General features: G+C 41.3%; 1 non-coding gene across 1 annotated transcript; it reads left to right on the forward strand.

Annotated features, from left to right (window-relative positions):
* Positions 1–2,341: 2,341 nt before the first annotated feature.
* Positions 2,342–2,457, forward strand: LOC118942464. Its single transcript, XR_005038401.1, has one exon. It is a non-coding gene; the product is annotated as a U5 spliceosomal RNA (small nuclear RNA).
* The last annotated feature ends 9,799 nt before the right edge of the window (positions 2,458–12,256 follow it).

Genomic DNA, 12,256 nt, shown 5'->3' on the forward strand with positions numbered 1-12,256 from the left:
TGCGGCAATATATGTGCATATATGTATGTATTGCTGTTTTCAAAATGTCTGGATGATTGTCATCTATTTCAGTTGTTCTTATCTCTCGACTGAGACAACCTGGCCCAATTTGGGTTCCAAGGCAAAACCAGTTGAGATTCAGGAACGGCTCTTGCGTATTTATTTGGTGGCCCTAAACAAGAAAAATGTACGTTTTAAAGTTAATTTCCTGCAATTCTACACATTTTTTTTTTTTTACCTTTATTTAACTAGGCAAGTCAGTTAAGAACAAATTCTTATTTTCAATGAAGGCCTAGGAACAGTGGATTAACTGCCTGTTCAGGGGCAGAACGACAGATTGTCAGCTCGGGGCATGAGGGCATGGCTCTTTTTCATCACTCCACATCTTTCCATTGCCTCAGTGATAACCTTTGGTAGGTTGCAACAGGCTTCCATGTGCCTCTGAATGTGTGGGATCACAAGCTCTTTGACCAGCTCCTTGATGAACAGCCGTCGGATGCTGTTCACACCTCCCATGAAGTTGGGGTTGGCAACATCCAGCAGCTTGTACCGCAGCACCATTGGCTACCTCCTTGTCTGCATGTGTAATTACGCACCATCTGATCCATAATGTCCACTACTCCTTTTGTGCAGTAATAGTATTGGATAATCTCTGGCTTCCTCTTCGCACTGGCCTCATCCGCCACTTTGTCGTCATGCAGGGTGCTCAGGAGGACAACAGCCTGTCGCTGCTTTGGCACATAACTCACCATGGCCAAATTGGCATTCAATCCAAACTCAGAGCTATGCACCTTTCTGAACTTGGATGGCATCATAATTGGTAGTATGTCCAGCTTTTTTTGGCGAAGAGTCCCCACAATTGTCAAGTTATTGTCAAGTATGCTCTCTAAGAATTATTGCAATACCTCTCTGACTTTTAAAAATGTGTATTTTAAAATTATATTTTTGTCTAATTTCACTGCACAACTTTCAGACAACACTCTCCAAGGTTCTTCTGAACCTCCTCTCATGGCTGTCTGCCTGTGTAGACTATGCCATCAATGGCATAGGGGACTCTTGCATCACATAGCCAGAAGATCTTTATGTCATATTTGGCAGGCTTGCTGGGCATGTACTGTGTGAACCTGCTTCTGCCCCGGAACGGCACATCCTGCTCATCCACTGTGCCGCAGTCGCTAGGGATGAACCTTCCACTACAGTTTGCTAGGAAAAGTTCCCACACATACCTGAAGGCTGACAGGGGGTCCGTTGCCTTTCTGAACCCTCTGGTCCTTTTGTTATCAAACCTCGGGTAGTGACAGATATCCTCATACAGTTGAATTCAGAAGTTTACATACACCTTAGCCAAATACATTTAAACTCAGTTTTTCACAATTCCTGACATTTAATCCCAATAGAAATTCCCTGTCTTAGGTCAGTTAGGATCACCACTTTATTTTAAGAATGTGAAATGTCAGAATAATAGTAGAGAGAATGATTTATTTCAGTTTTTATTTCATTCATCATATTCCCAGTGGGTCAGAAGTTTATATACACTCAATTCGTATTTGGTAGCATTGCCTTGGGGATGCAGCACGAAGGAATCCCTCAGCATTGTTTAACATGGGTCAAACGTTTGGTGTAGCCTTCCACAAGCTTCCCACAATAAGTTGGGTGAATTTTGGCCCGTTCCTCCTGACAGTGCTGGTGTAACTGAGTCAGCTTTGTAGACCTCCCTGTTCGCACACGCTTTTTCAGTTCTTCCCACACATTTTCTATAGGATTGAGGTCAGGGCTTTGTGATGGCCACTCCAATATGTTGACTTTCTTGTCCTTAAACCTGTATTTGAAGTTTTGTTATAGAATACTGTTGTACCCTTGCTCATTGTAGAATCTTGCATTTTTATTCTCATGGGAATAATTATTCTTTGTATGAGATGAGAAGAAACTGTTGTTTATTTCTGTAATTTTGTACATTGCCATTTTTGCCTTTGGAACTGAAGCTGTCTTTTAATTATTATTCACGGTTGATTCCAGAACCTCTGACACGCTCTAATGTAATCCAAGACGAACTCAGCACAAGAGTGCCACCTACCGACAAGATTTACTAGTGCAAATTATTCTGCGCGTGCGTATGAAGTTACCCATCATGCACCACACGTAAAATAATGTTATTTCTTTACTATCATATGTTAAAACAGGAATATATTTATACTATCCTAATACTCTGCAATGCATGGTTATAACTGGACACGTTGAACAGGGTACGAGATTTGGTTCGAGGTGCCGATATTAATATTATCGCTATAGGGAATGTCATGTCCGTGAAGGCCTGTCCAGTTTGACTTTTTCTAAAGGTAGTACACTCTGGTTTCTTTTCAGATCGCATAAATCTTTCGCCTTTTACTAAAGATTTCCGTGGAGAGGAACATTATGAGTATCAACTAATTTTTTGATGCCCTGCTTTACTGCGGGGCTTCCTTACATTGTGAAAGAAAGCTATTGGTTATATTTATTCCACGTGGTGTCATTTCCAAAATGTCTGGGTTCCAAGTACTAATGGGTATTCCGATTATTTTCAGTGAACCGTTTTTTTCGGCTCAGCTCACCAAAAAGAGCCGGCTCTTTTGGATCTCAAACGGGAGAGCGTTTTGTATTTTTTCAAGTCAAACAGTTTGCGATAGTTTGACTATGATTGGTGTTAAAACAATTCTAATTCAATTATTAAGTGAAAACATACTCTAACTTAACCACAATGTATTTATGCAAAAAAATGCATTGGTTTGTTATGAAAAATAATACTATTAAACATTTGCATTTAAAGCATAACTTTTTAATGTATATAGACAAAGTTCATATAAATCTAACCATTCAAAAGGGATTACAATCTGAACAACAAAATGGAATATTGCACCATATCAAAGAAAAAGAAATAACAATTTGCAAATCTGCAGCATCCCACAAATTGAAATAAACGAAGAAAGAAGGATGCTATTACACATGTGCATTTAAAGTATAACTTTTCTAACGTATGTAAACAAAGTGCATATAAATATAACAATTCAAAATGAATACAATCTGAACAACATAATTGTAGCACCATGTCAAAGAAAAATAAATAACAATCTGCAAGGCTGCAGCATCCCACTTAAAACTTTAAACTGGTTCCTCTTTTGTCTCTCTTCTTTATTGCCATGTTATAACAAGCAGCACACAGCAATACTGACCATATTTTGCTTTTATGAGAGATTTGCATTCAGAAATGCAAGCTCCCTCACTTTCGAGGGGCTGATGCGGTTTCTTCTCTCAATAAGTATTTGTCCCGTTTTCAAGAAGACTCAGAGGGAACGGATGTGGCCACTATGCAGTCTCCCTGTCATGACTTTAGTAAGCCGTGGGTAGACAGAGGCCTTGTTCTTCCACCAGCTCAGAGGATCTGCAGATCTTTGGAGGAGGGGCTCCTTCTCATAGGATCAGACCTCCATTATGGCATCTGCTGAGGGATTCCTTCGTGCTGCATCCCCAGTTGCTCTCTCGTCAAACAGTAGACGTTTCTGACACTACTGCTGGTGCTTCTGCTCCATCAGATCCATCTTCTTCCTGTTGCTCTGGTGCCTGAGCCAGCTGACTGTTGGGGCTGTCCCTCCCTGCTGCTGTTATTCTTTGAAGAGCCTCATCAATCGCAGTGGCATCACTGAAGGCAAACTTCTTAAACCTGGGGTCAAGTGCAGCGGTTTCTGATAGCACCTATATTCCATTCTGTGGAACTTTCTCTTCATTGATGAACATAGGGTGTCCATCAACTCTGTCACATGTCCTGTCACATTTGCTTCTCTCTGGTGGCTAGCTGTGATTCGCTGCAGACTCTTACACAGGATTATAATACTGGATTAAATAATGTAGTAATAACTGCTTACTGTACCTCTCTCCACTGATCTCCACAGTGACCTGCTCAAAGGGTTCCAGGACTCTGCACATCTCCTCCACCACCTCCCATTCCTCTTGGGTCAGAGCATCAGCAGGTGCCTTGACAATGGCCAGGGTAGAGATGATGGCATCCTTTGACTCAAGAAACCGCTTCAACATATAAAATGTTGAATTCCACCTTGTAGTGCAGTCTTGTTTGGGCCTCAGCTCAGGCATCCCCATCTGGCGTTGTGTAGACTTTGGTTTTTTAGCACCTACTGTGCTCCTGTGGAAGTATTCCACAGCTGATTTCACTTTGTCCACAGTGGACTTCAACACCTTCAGAGCATCTCTTACAATCAGGTTGAGTGTGTGGGCAAGACATGGATGATGGGTCCATCTAAAAATGTTCATGGCTTTGGTTATGTTAGCTGCATTGTCGCTTACACAACAGACCACTTTTCCATCTACTTGCCATTCTCTGGCCACTCTCAACAGTTCCTCTGCCAAGTTCTCTGAGGTGTGTCTGTCGCTGAACTCAAAGCAGATCTTCAATGAAGTGACATGTAACTGACATGTAAGAAGTGGTTACCCTTGATGTCCAACAATCAGTGGTAAGGCAAACTACAGTAGCTTTTTGGACTCTTTCCCGCACTGAAGCCTGTGTGCTCTCGTACAGTTGTGGAATAAGTGATTTTGAAAGGGTTTTCCTGTTTGGAATCGTGTACATAGGATTTAGACTATTGCTATAATTTCTAAAACCTCTGTCCTCCACGATCAAAAATGGCTGGAATCGGTGGCAAACATTTAGGCCAATGCAATGTTCATTTGGCCTTGTTTTGCTACAGACATAGACTTTGGCACAAACTGGTCCATAGAAGACTGCGTTGCTGTGGGTCACGGAGTAGGCCTACTTGACTGAGTGGATACATCTCCACGTGTGGAGGTGCTGGCTCCACCACTATCACTAGCAGGCCTACTTGACTGAGTGGATATATCTCCATGTGTGGTGCTGGCTCCACCACTATCACTAGCAGACCTACTTGACTGAGTGGATACATCTCCACGTGTGGAGGTGCTGGCTCCACCACTATCACTAGCAGGCCTACTTGACTGAGTGGATATATCTCCATGTGTGGAGGTGCTGGCTCCACCACTATCACTAGCAGGCCTACTTGACTGAGTGGATACATCTTTACGTGTGGAGGTGCTGGCTCCACCACTATCACTAGCAGACCTACTTGACTGAGTGGATACATCTCCACCTGTGGAGGTGCTGGCTCCACCACTATCACTAGCAGGCCTACTTGACTGAGTGGATAAATCTCTACATGTGGAGGTGCTGGCTCCACCACTATCACTAGCAGGCCCGCTAGTTTCTCGAAGCTCCGCTACAGCTAGCTTCACAGTTGGGTGCACAGTTCGCATATGCCGGTGTAGGTTGTGCAGAGAACCGGCTTTATATGATATTTTGTTTTGGCAAATTATACACTGTAATCTAGCATTGTCTAGATTATTAAAATGCATCCAAATGCTACTGTGCTTTTCCAGCTGTTGTTTTCATAGCTGTCCTTCCTCTCTCTTGCAAAGTGTGTGACTGTGAGTGAGTTGGCTCGGTCCTCCCTCACGCATCTTTGGTTGACACCTCATATCTCGTATCTGACTGACAGGAACAACAGGTGAGGCTGTTATTCTGAGCAGACAGTCAGAAAGAATGTGTGCGCCTGAGCAGTTAGGCCTACAGTATATTATTTTATTTATTTTTTCGTTATTTTAATTAGTTAATTCTATTCATTTAAATATTTTGATTATTCATATCTTAATTTAAAAAAAATATATATAAAAAGATTTGTCTCTTCTGATATGCAAGCCGACTCCCAACGTTCACCTACAAGATCCGGCTTTTAGAGCTGACACGTTCGCGAAAGACCCATCACTAGTCCCAAGGCAAAACCAATTGAGATTCAGGGCCGGTGTTGTGCCGAAAATCTCCCCCTGCCAGAATTCTCCCCCCCCCCCCCCCCCCCCCCACCCCCTTCGCGTTCTTCATTGTAGCAACTTGCTTGCTCGTTGAGATTTCTGCTTTTCACTACGTTGTCAGTTTAGCCGACATTTCACTGATCTTAGTAGCAGAAAGCATTTTTGTCTGCAATTTTCGGTTTGGCTATTTGTTTCAAGTGTATGTGGCGGATCAGGCTTGTATGGCGCCCTGGGAGAACCCCCTCTTCAGCGCACGCCCGCACCCGGGGGAGCCCCGTGCCGCCCCCGGCAAGATGCCGCCCTGGGCGGCTGCCCATGTCGCCAGTACCTAAATCCGCTACTGATTTTTGTATTAGTCTATAAATAAATCTCTTTGCCAGAATTCGTCATCTCTCCCATGTCTTATCCACCTAGTATTTTTGAAAGTGTAAGGATAATAATTCAGCCATAATTGTTCTGAAATGTTTATTGCTTGCCAACATTTTACTCCCTCCTCTATGTTTAATATAACACACATACATTAATTTTGGTTGCCGTGAAGTTTGTTCTATAGAAAGTATTTGACTCTGGTAGGGGGGAGATTTTCGGCCCAACACCTGTTGGCTCTAGCCCCCCAAAAATCTATTTTCCTACGTATTAAGTCGCACAAAAACTAGATGTTTTTTAGTGGCCCCCTCTCTTGAAAGCAATGTACGTTTTGAATACATGTTCTGCAATTCTACAGAGAGAAATGTTTGCCGTTTTCTGCTGTCCTACATTTTTTATATGAGGCAGAGATAATTTGTTGTTTTAAAGCAAATTTCCTGCATGTTAATAATTATACCTGAGTGAGAGTGACTAATGGTACAGACACACAAAGAAATCTGACTGCTGATAGGTACTTAGCACATTGGGAGGCCGTTCCTTCTCTTTCTAGAACAAACATCTCTGCTGTGTACAGACCTGGTACCGACAAACCTGACGTTTCTACTTGTAGAATCGCAATGCTCGTCAGTGGCTGAGAACTTGATTTTGAGCCAATCAGAGCGAACCTCCATGTGGGGGAGTGTGACAGAAGTGACAATACAAAGGATAAGAGGGGACTTTTCGTCTGTCACAAGTTAGCACAGCTCCATGGTCATAATTATGTCTAAAAACACGCATATTTCTACAATTTATCTTCTTAAAATCTGATTTTAAACCCAACCACACTGCTAACCATATGCCTAAACCTAACCATAAATTAAGACCGAAAAACATGTTTTCATACATTTTTACAATTTTCATCAGAATTGTTCTAGCTAACTAAAACATTAAATCTGCATCATAAAAAAATGTTCTAGAGCAAGTCTTTACATCTAGCTGACGAGTTTTGTGCTTTAAGAACTATTTTTCTCATTAGTTTGCTAACTACACTGAACAAAAATAAAAACGCAACATGTAACGTGTTCGTACCATGTTTCATAAGCTGAAATAAAAGATCCCAGATATGTTCCACATGCATAAAAAATCATATTTCTCTCAAATTCTGTGCACACATTTATTTACATCCCTGTTAGTGAACATTTCTCCTTTGCCAAAATAATCTATCCACCTGACAGCTGTGGCATATCAAGACGCTGATTAAATAGCATGCTTATTACACCGGTGCACCTTGTGCTGGGGACAATAAAAGGCCACTTTAAAATGTTCTGTGTCATACAATGCCACAGATGTCTATGTTTTGACGGAGCGTGCAATTAGCAGGAATATTTGCAGGAATGTCCACCAGAGCTATTGCATGTTAATATCTCTACCATAAGCCGCCTCCAATGTCATTTTATAGAATTTGGCAGTACGTCCAGCCGGCCTAACAACCGCAGACCATGTGTATGGCTTTGAGTGGGTGAGCGGTTTGAGGATGTCAACGTTGTGAACAGAGTGCCCAATGGTGGCAGTGGGGTTATGGGCAGGCATTAGCTATGGACAAAAAAACACAATTGCATTTTATCGATGGCAATTTGAGTGTACAGAAATACCGTGACGAGATCCTGAGGCCCATTGTCATGCCATTCATCCACCGACATCACCTCATGTTCCAGCATGATAATACACGGCCCCATGTCGCAAGGATCTTTACACAATTCCTGGAAACAGAAAATGTCCCAGTTCTTCCATGGCCTGCATGCTCACCAGACATGTCACCCATTGAGCATGTTTGGGATGCTCTGGATCAACGTGTATGACAGCGTGTTCCATCTCCTGCCAATATCCAGCAAATTTGCACAGTCATTCAGTATAGTTAACTTCAGCTTGCCAACTGAGCCAGGCAGTCACACACACTTCATATGAAACTAATGGGGTGGTAAGTCCAGCACAATGCACACAACACTAAATGCTTTCCCAAGCTACATAACTAGCAAAATGATGAATAAATCATTTTATTCACTCTCCCACACTGTCAGTGCCAGTTTGCTTGCTAGCACAACATAGCTAGCCAGTTACTCCACAGACTCTTGACAGCTAACAGGCAGCTGTTTCATACAAAAACAAATCCATTGTTATTTAAATATAATGTTGCTAGCTATGCTAGTTATTTAGTTGTGGCCATCTGGTTAGTGTCAACAAAGGTTCACTACAAATTCTAGCTAGCTTAAAACAACATTAGCACAGCTTACTAGTTAGCTTACATTACCTACAGCAGGCACAAGACAAACAAGCTACTGCCACCAGTGGTGTAAAATACTTAACTAAAAATACCATAATTTGCAAATAAATTCATTAAAAATCCTACAATGTGATTTTCTGGATTTTTTTTCTCTCATTTTGTCTGTCATAGTTGAAGTGTACCTTTGATGAAAATTACAGGCCTCTCTCATCTTTTTAAGTGGGAGAACTTGCACAATTGGTGGCTGACTAAATACCTTTTGCCCTACTGTACATATATATGAGTAGTTCAATGATATCTATTTCCTCCTCCTCCTTGAAATAAGTCCTTTTGACAGCTTGTCTTCATAATTGAGTTTAGCGGCGATAATTGTGAATACATTTCTCCATGACATCCTGGTACAAACAGAAAAAAACAGAAGCACAAAAGACAGACAATCAGCACTAATCATTCAACCCATTGTCAAAATTAAGTCTTGCCAAATATAAGAGACTGTTTGATAGACTAATTAAGTCTTATCAACAATGGGCTCAAGGTGTCTGATGTCAAGGCCATTCTTGACATTATCATTCTTGTGAGCATTACACCTCTTTCCTGTGAGGATACTCTCTGCCAGCTCCTCGTTTGAGAACAACAGCATCAGAAGGCCATTGGTAAGCTTACGGTGGTGTGAATGATCAATGTTGCGGAGCGCTGCCTCTGAAACCATTATCCCTCCTCCAATGTCAGTCTGAAATGTAGAACGTAAAAAATAATAGTCAACATTCATCAGACTTAAGAGATGTGATGTATACCAGAAAACAACCCCAGAAAAATCTGAACACTTTTAGAAAGTTACCTGTTTTGGATACTCGGTTCCAATACTGGTGCTGATACTGGTCCTTCTCCTTCTTCAGCCTTCTGTTTTCTTTCTCCAGGACAGTTATTTTATTGAAAAGGAACCGTCTCTCGTATGCCTCATCGTCGTCACTCATGCTAACCTTTCCATAAGTAATTAGAGAAAGACTTTCATTTCAATGGGAAACAGAAACTTAGAGACAACATTTCACACACTAATGGCATTCAATTCCCGAGCAAAGTAGCACTCACCAGTTCATACTGACTTCTGAAAAGAGGAGGATAATTGCAAGATCCAACTCCAAATTCACTCTAAATGCAATCAAGGAGTTCACTGAGGAAGAAAATGGTTTCTTTGATTAACCATGTGCAAACACATTTGTGTGTGTGGAGAAAGATCTGAAACAATAACTTCTACAGAACACATGATAAATAAAACAAAACAAATTGCTTGCTGGCTGGCTAGTTATTTTCAAACTACACCTTTAGTAATGACAGTATGCATTTGACACTTCACGCGACACATGATACAACTAATGTCTGCCTTAAGTGGTATAAGGAAGATGCTGTGGTACTTGGGAGTACTGTTGGAATCATGGAAATAGAATGATTATTCTAATTCCATAGTTAGAATATAAGAGGGCATTTTGAATACAGTGTTGTTTGACATGACAACGAATGAAAATGCCAGGGAGGACTTATTTTGACAGGGTAGGAAACAAAGTGTTGATAAGTGTTTCCTAGGAGACCCTATAATCTTTAGATACATTGAATGTTCTCTTAGCTACATCATGTTGCTTACATATTCATGCTTCTTGTATTCCTCTTCGATTTAGAAGATACTGTTGCACAAACAACATGCTGATTTAGGTCTACAGCATCACAGGTATTATCAGGTTTTATACCTAATTACGTTCTCTCTGACTCAGTCCATTTATTTGCTAGCTAGCTAGCGATTAGCGGCTAACAACATTTAGGCCCAACTTGTTAATAAGAAAAGACAAACTAGGTGTTTGCAGATGTAAGAAACACAAACGAATAGTGATGAAACATCTGTCACAGACTGAGCATTGATATGATTTATCCCCTGTGTGGCTCCTCATGTGCATCTGCAGATTTCAGGTCTGATTGAAAAACTTTGCCACACCGATACGGTTTCTCCTGTGTGAGTCCTCATATGCCTCTCCATTTTAGTACTCTTGCTGCAACTTTTACAACAAACATGGCAAAACTGTGCTCCGTTGTGAGTTTGGAGGTGATCGATCACACTTTCTAATTGGACTCAAATCTTTCTCCACACACACCGCAAAGATGTTCTTCATCCCCAGTATGTTTGCACGCTTCATCATCAAAGAACCCATTTTGTTAAGACTTCCCACACAACCTTACAACGTGGACCAGAATGACCTTGACCAGTTGACTTCTGATGGGATCTTTCTCCTCCATTCTCCATCCTTTCACAGCTTACATCCAGAGCAGAGTAACCATTGGAGCCATGTAACCACAGTAACCATTTAACTAGGCCCTTTGAATGAATCATGATTTCTCTGGGATGAAAACTGTCTGAAACTATTGAATGAACATCACTACAGGAAAAAACAGTCATATCAATGTGTTAAGGTGCAAGTATGAATCATTTAGAATATTCAGAAACGAAGCAGGAACATCTTTCTTTAATCACAAAGCTGTTATTTTGTTGCTTGGCAACTGTGATTTAAGCATATTCTCCTTTATGCTAGTCAACATTCTGTTATCTCAAATAGCTGCTCATACTGGTAGAATACAGGAATGGGTGGGGAGAGCATATCTAAGATTACATGCTTCCTTTCAACGTTAGCCTGGAACCAGACTGATATTTTGCAGCAGAATGACTATAGTTTCAGGGTAAAGTGGAGCATCAATCCTAACCTAACCTAATCCAGAATCAATGACTAGCTGTTATAATTTAGTAATACTGGTTTATGTGGTCAGAATTTATCAGATGATAACAGCAAGACATTCAATAAGAAACTCCCCTTGTGAATGAACAGACTTGTATCAAGATCCAAGTAGTCACAAATGTTGACATTTGGCAAATAACACTCAAATTACAATCTATGCTTTGACACTACAATATTTAAAATGTCCCATTTCCTCATTTACGTTTTTGTGGTACAATTTCAGTGATGTTGCATGCTACACAATAATACAATCAATGGAACATGATGTTGAGTGTAAAAGTAAAATAAAAATGAAGGCACGATGTCTGAGTTTTGCAAGTGCAGTTTTTTTGCAGGCGTATATATTTATCCCCTCTTGTGAAACAAGTGAAAGTGAGCTTCCCAGAACGTCGCGGACTGCACTAGCATCGAATAGTCCCTGCGATAATGCAACTTTTCAGGGAAGTTAGGAACCAATACACGCAGTCAATCAGGAAAACAAAGGATAGCTTTTTCAAACAGAAATTTGCATCCTGTAGCTCTAACTCCAAAAAGTTGTGGGACACTAACATTCGTGGAGAATAAGAGCACCTCCTCCCAGCTGCCCACTGCACAGAGGCTAGGAAACACTGTCACACCAATAAATCCACGATAATAGAACATTTCAATAAGTATTTCTCTACAGCTGGCCATGCTTTCCTCCTGGCTACCCCAACCCCGGCCAACAGCTCCGTACCCCGCAGCTACTTTCCCAAGCCTCCCCAGCTTCTCCTTCACCCAAATCCAGATAGCAGATGTTCTGAAAGAGCTGCAAAACCTGGACCCCTACAAATCAGCTGGGCTAGACAATCTGAATCCGGTTTTCGAGCAGATCATAGGTGCACCTCAGCCATGCTCAAGGTACTAAACGATATCATAACCGCCATCGATAAAAGACAGTACTGTGCAGCCATCTTCATCGACCTGGCCAAGGCTTTTGACTCTGTCAATCACCAGCAGACTCAACAGC

Source organism: Oncorhynchus mykiss, chromosome 20 (genome assembly GCF_013265735.2).
Source record: "Oncorhynchus mykiss isolate Arlee chromosome 20, USDA_OmykA_1.1, whole genome shotgun sequence".
Taxonomy (NCBI): Eukaryota; Metazoa; Chordata; class Actinopteri; order Salmoniformes; family Salmonidae; genus Oncorhynchus; species Oncorhynchus mykiss.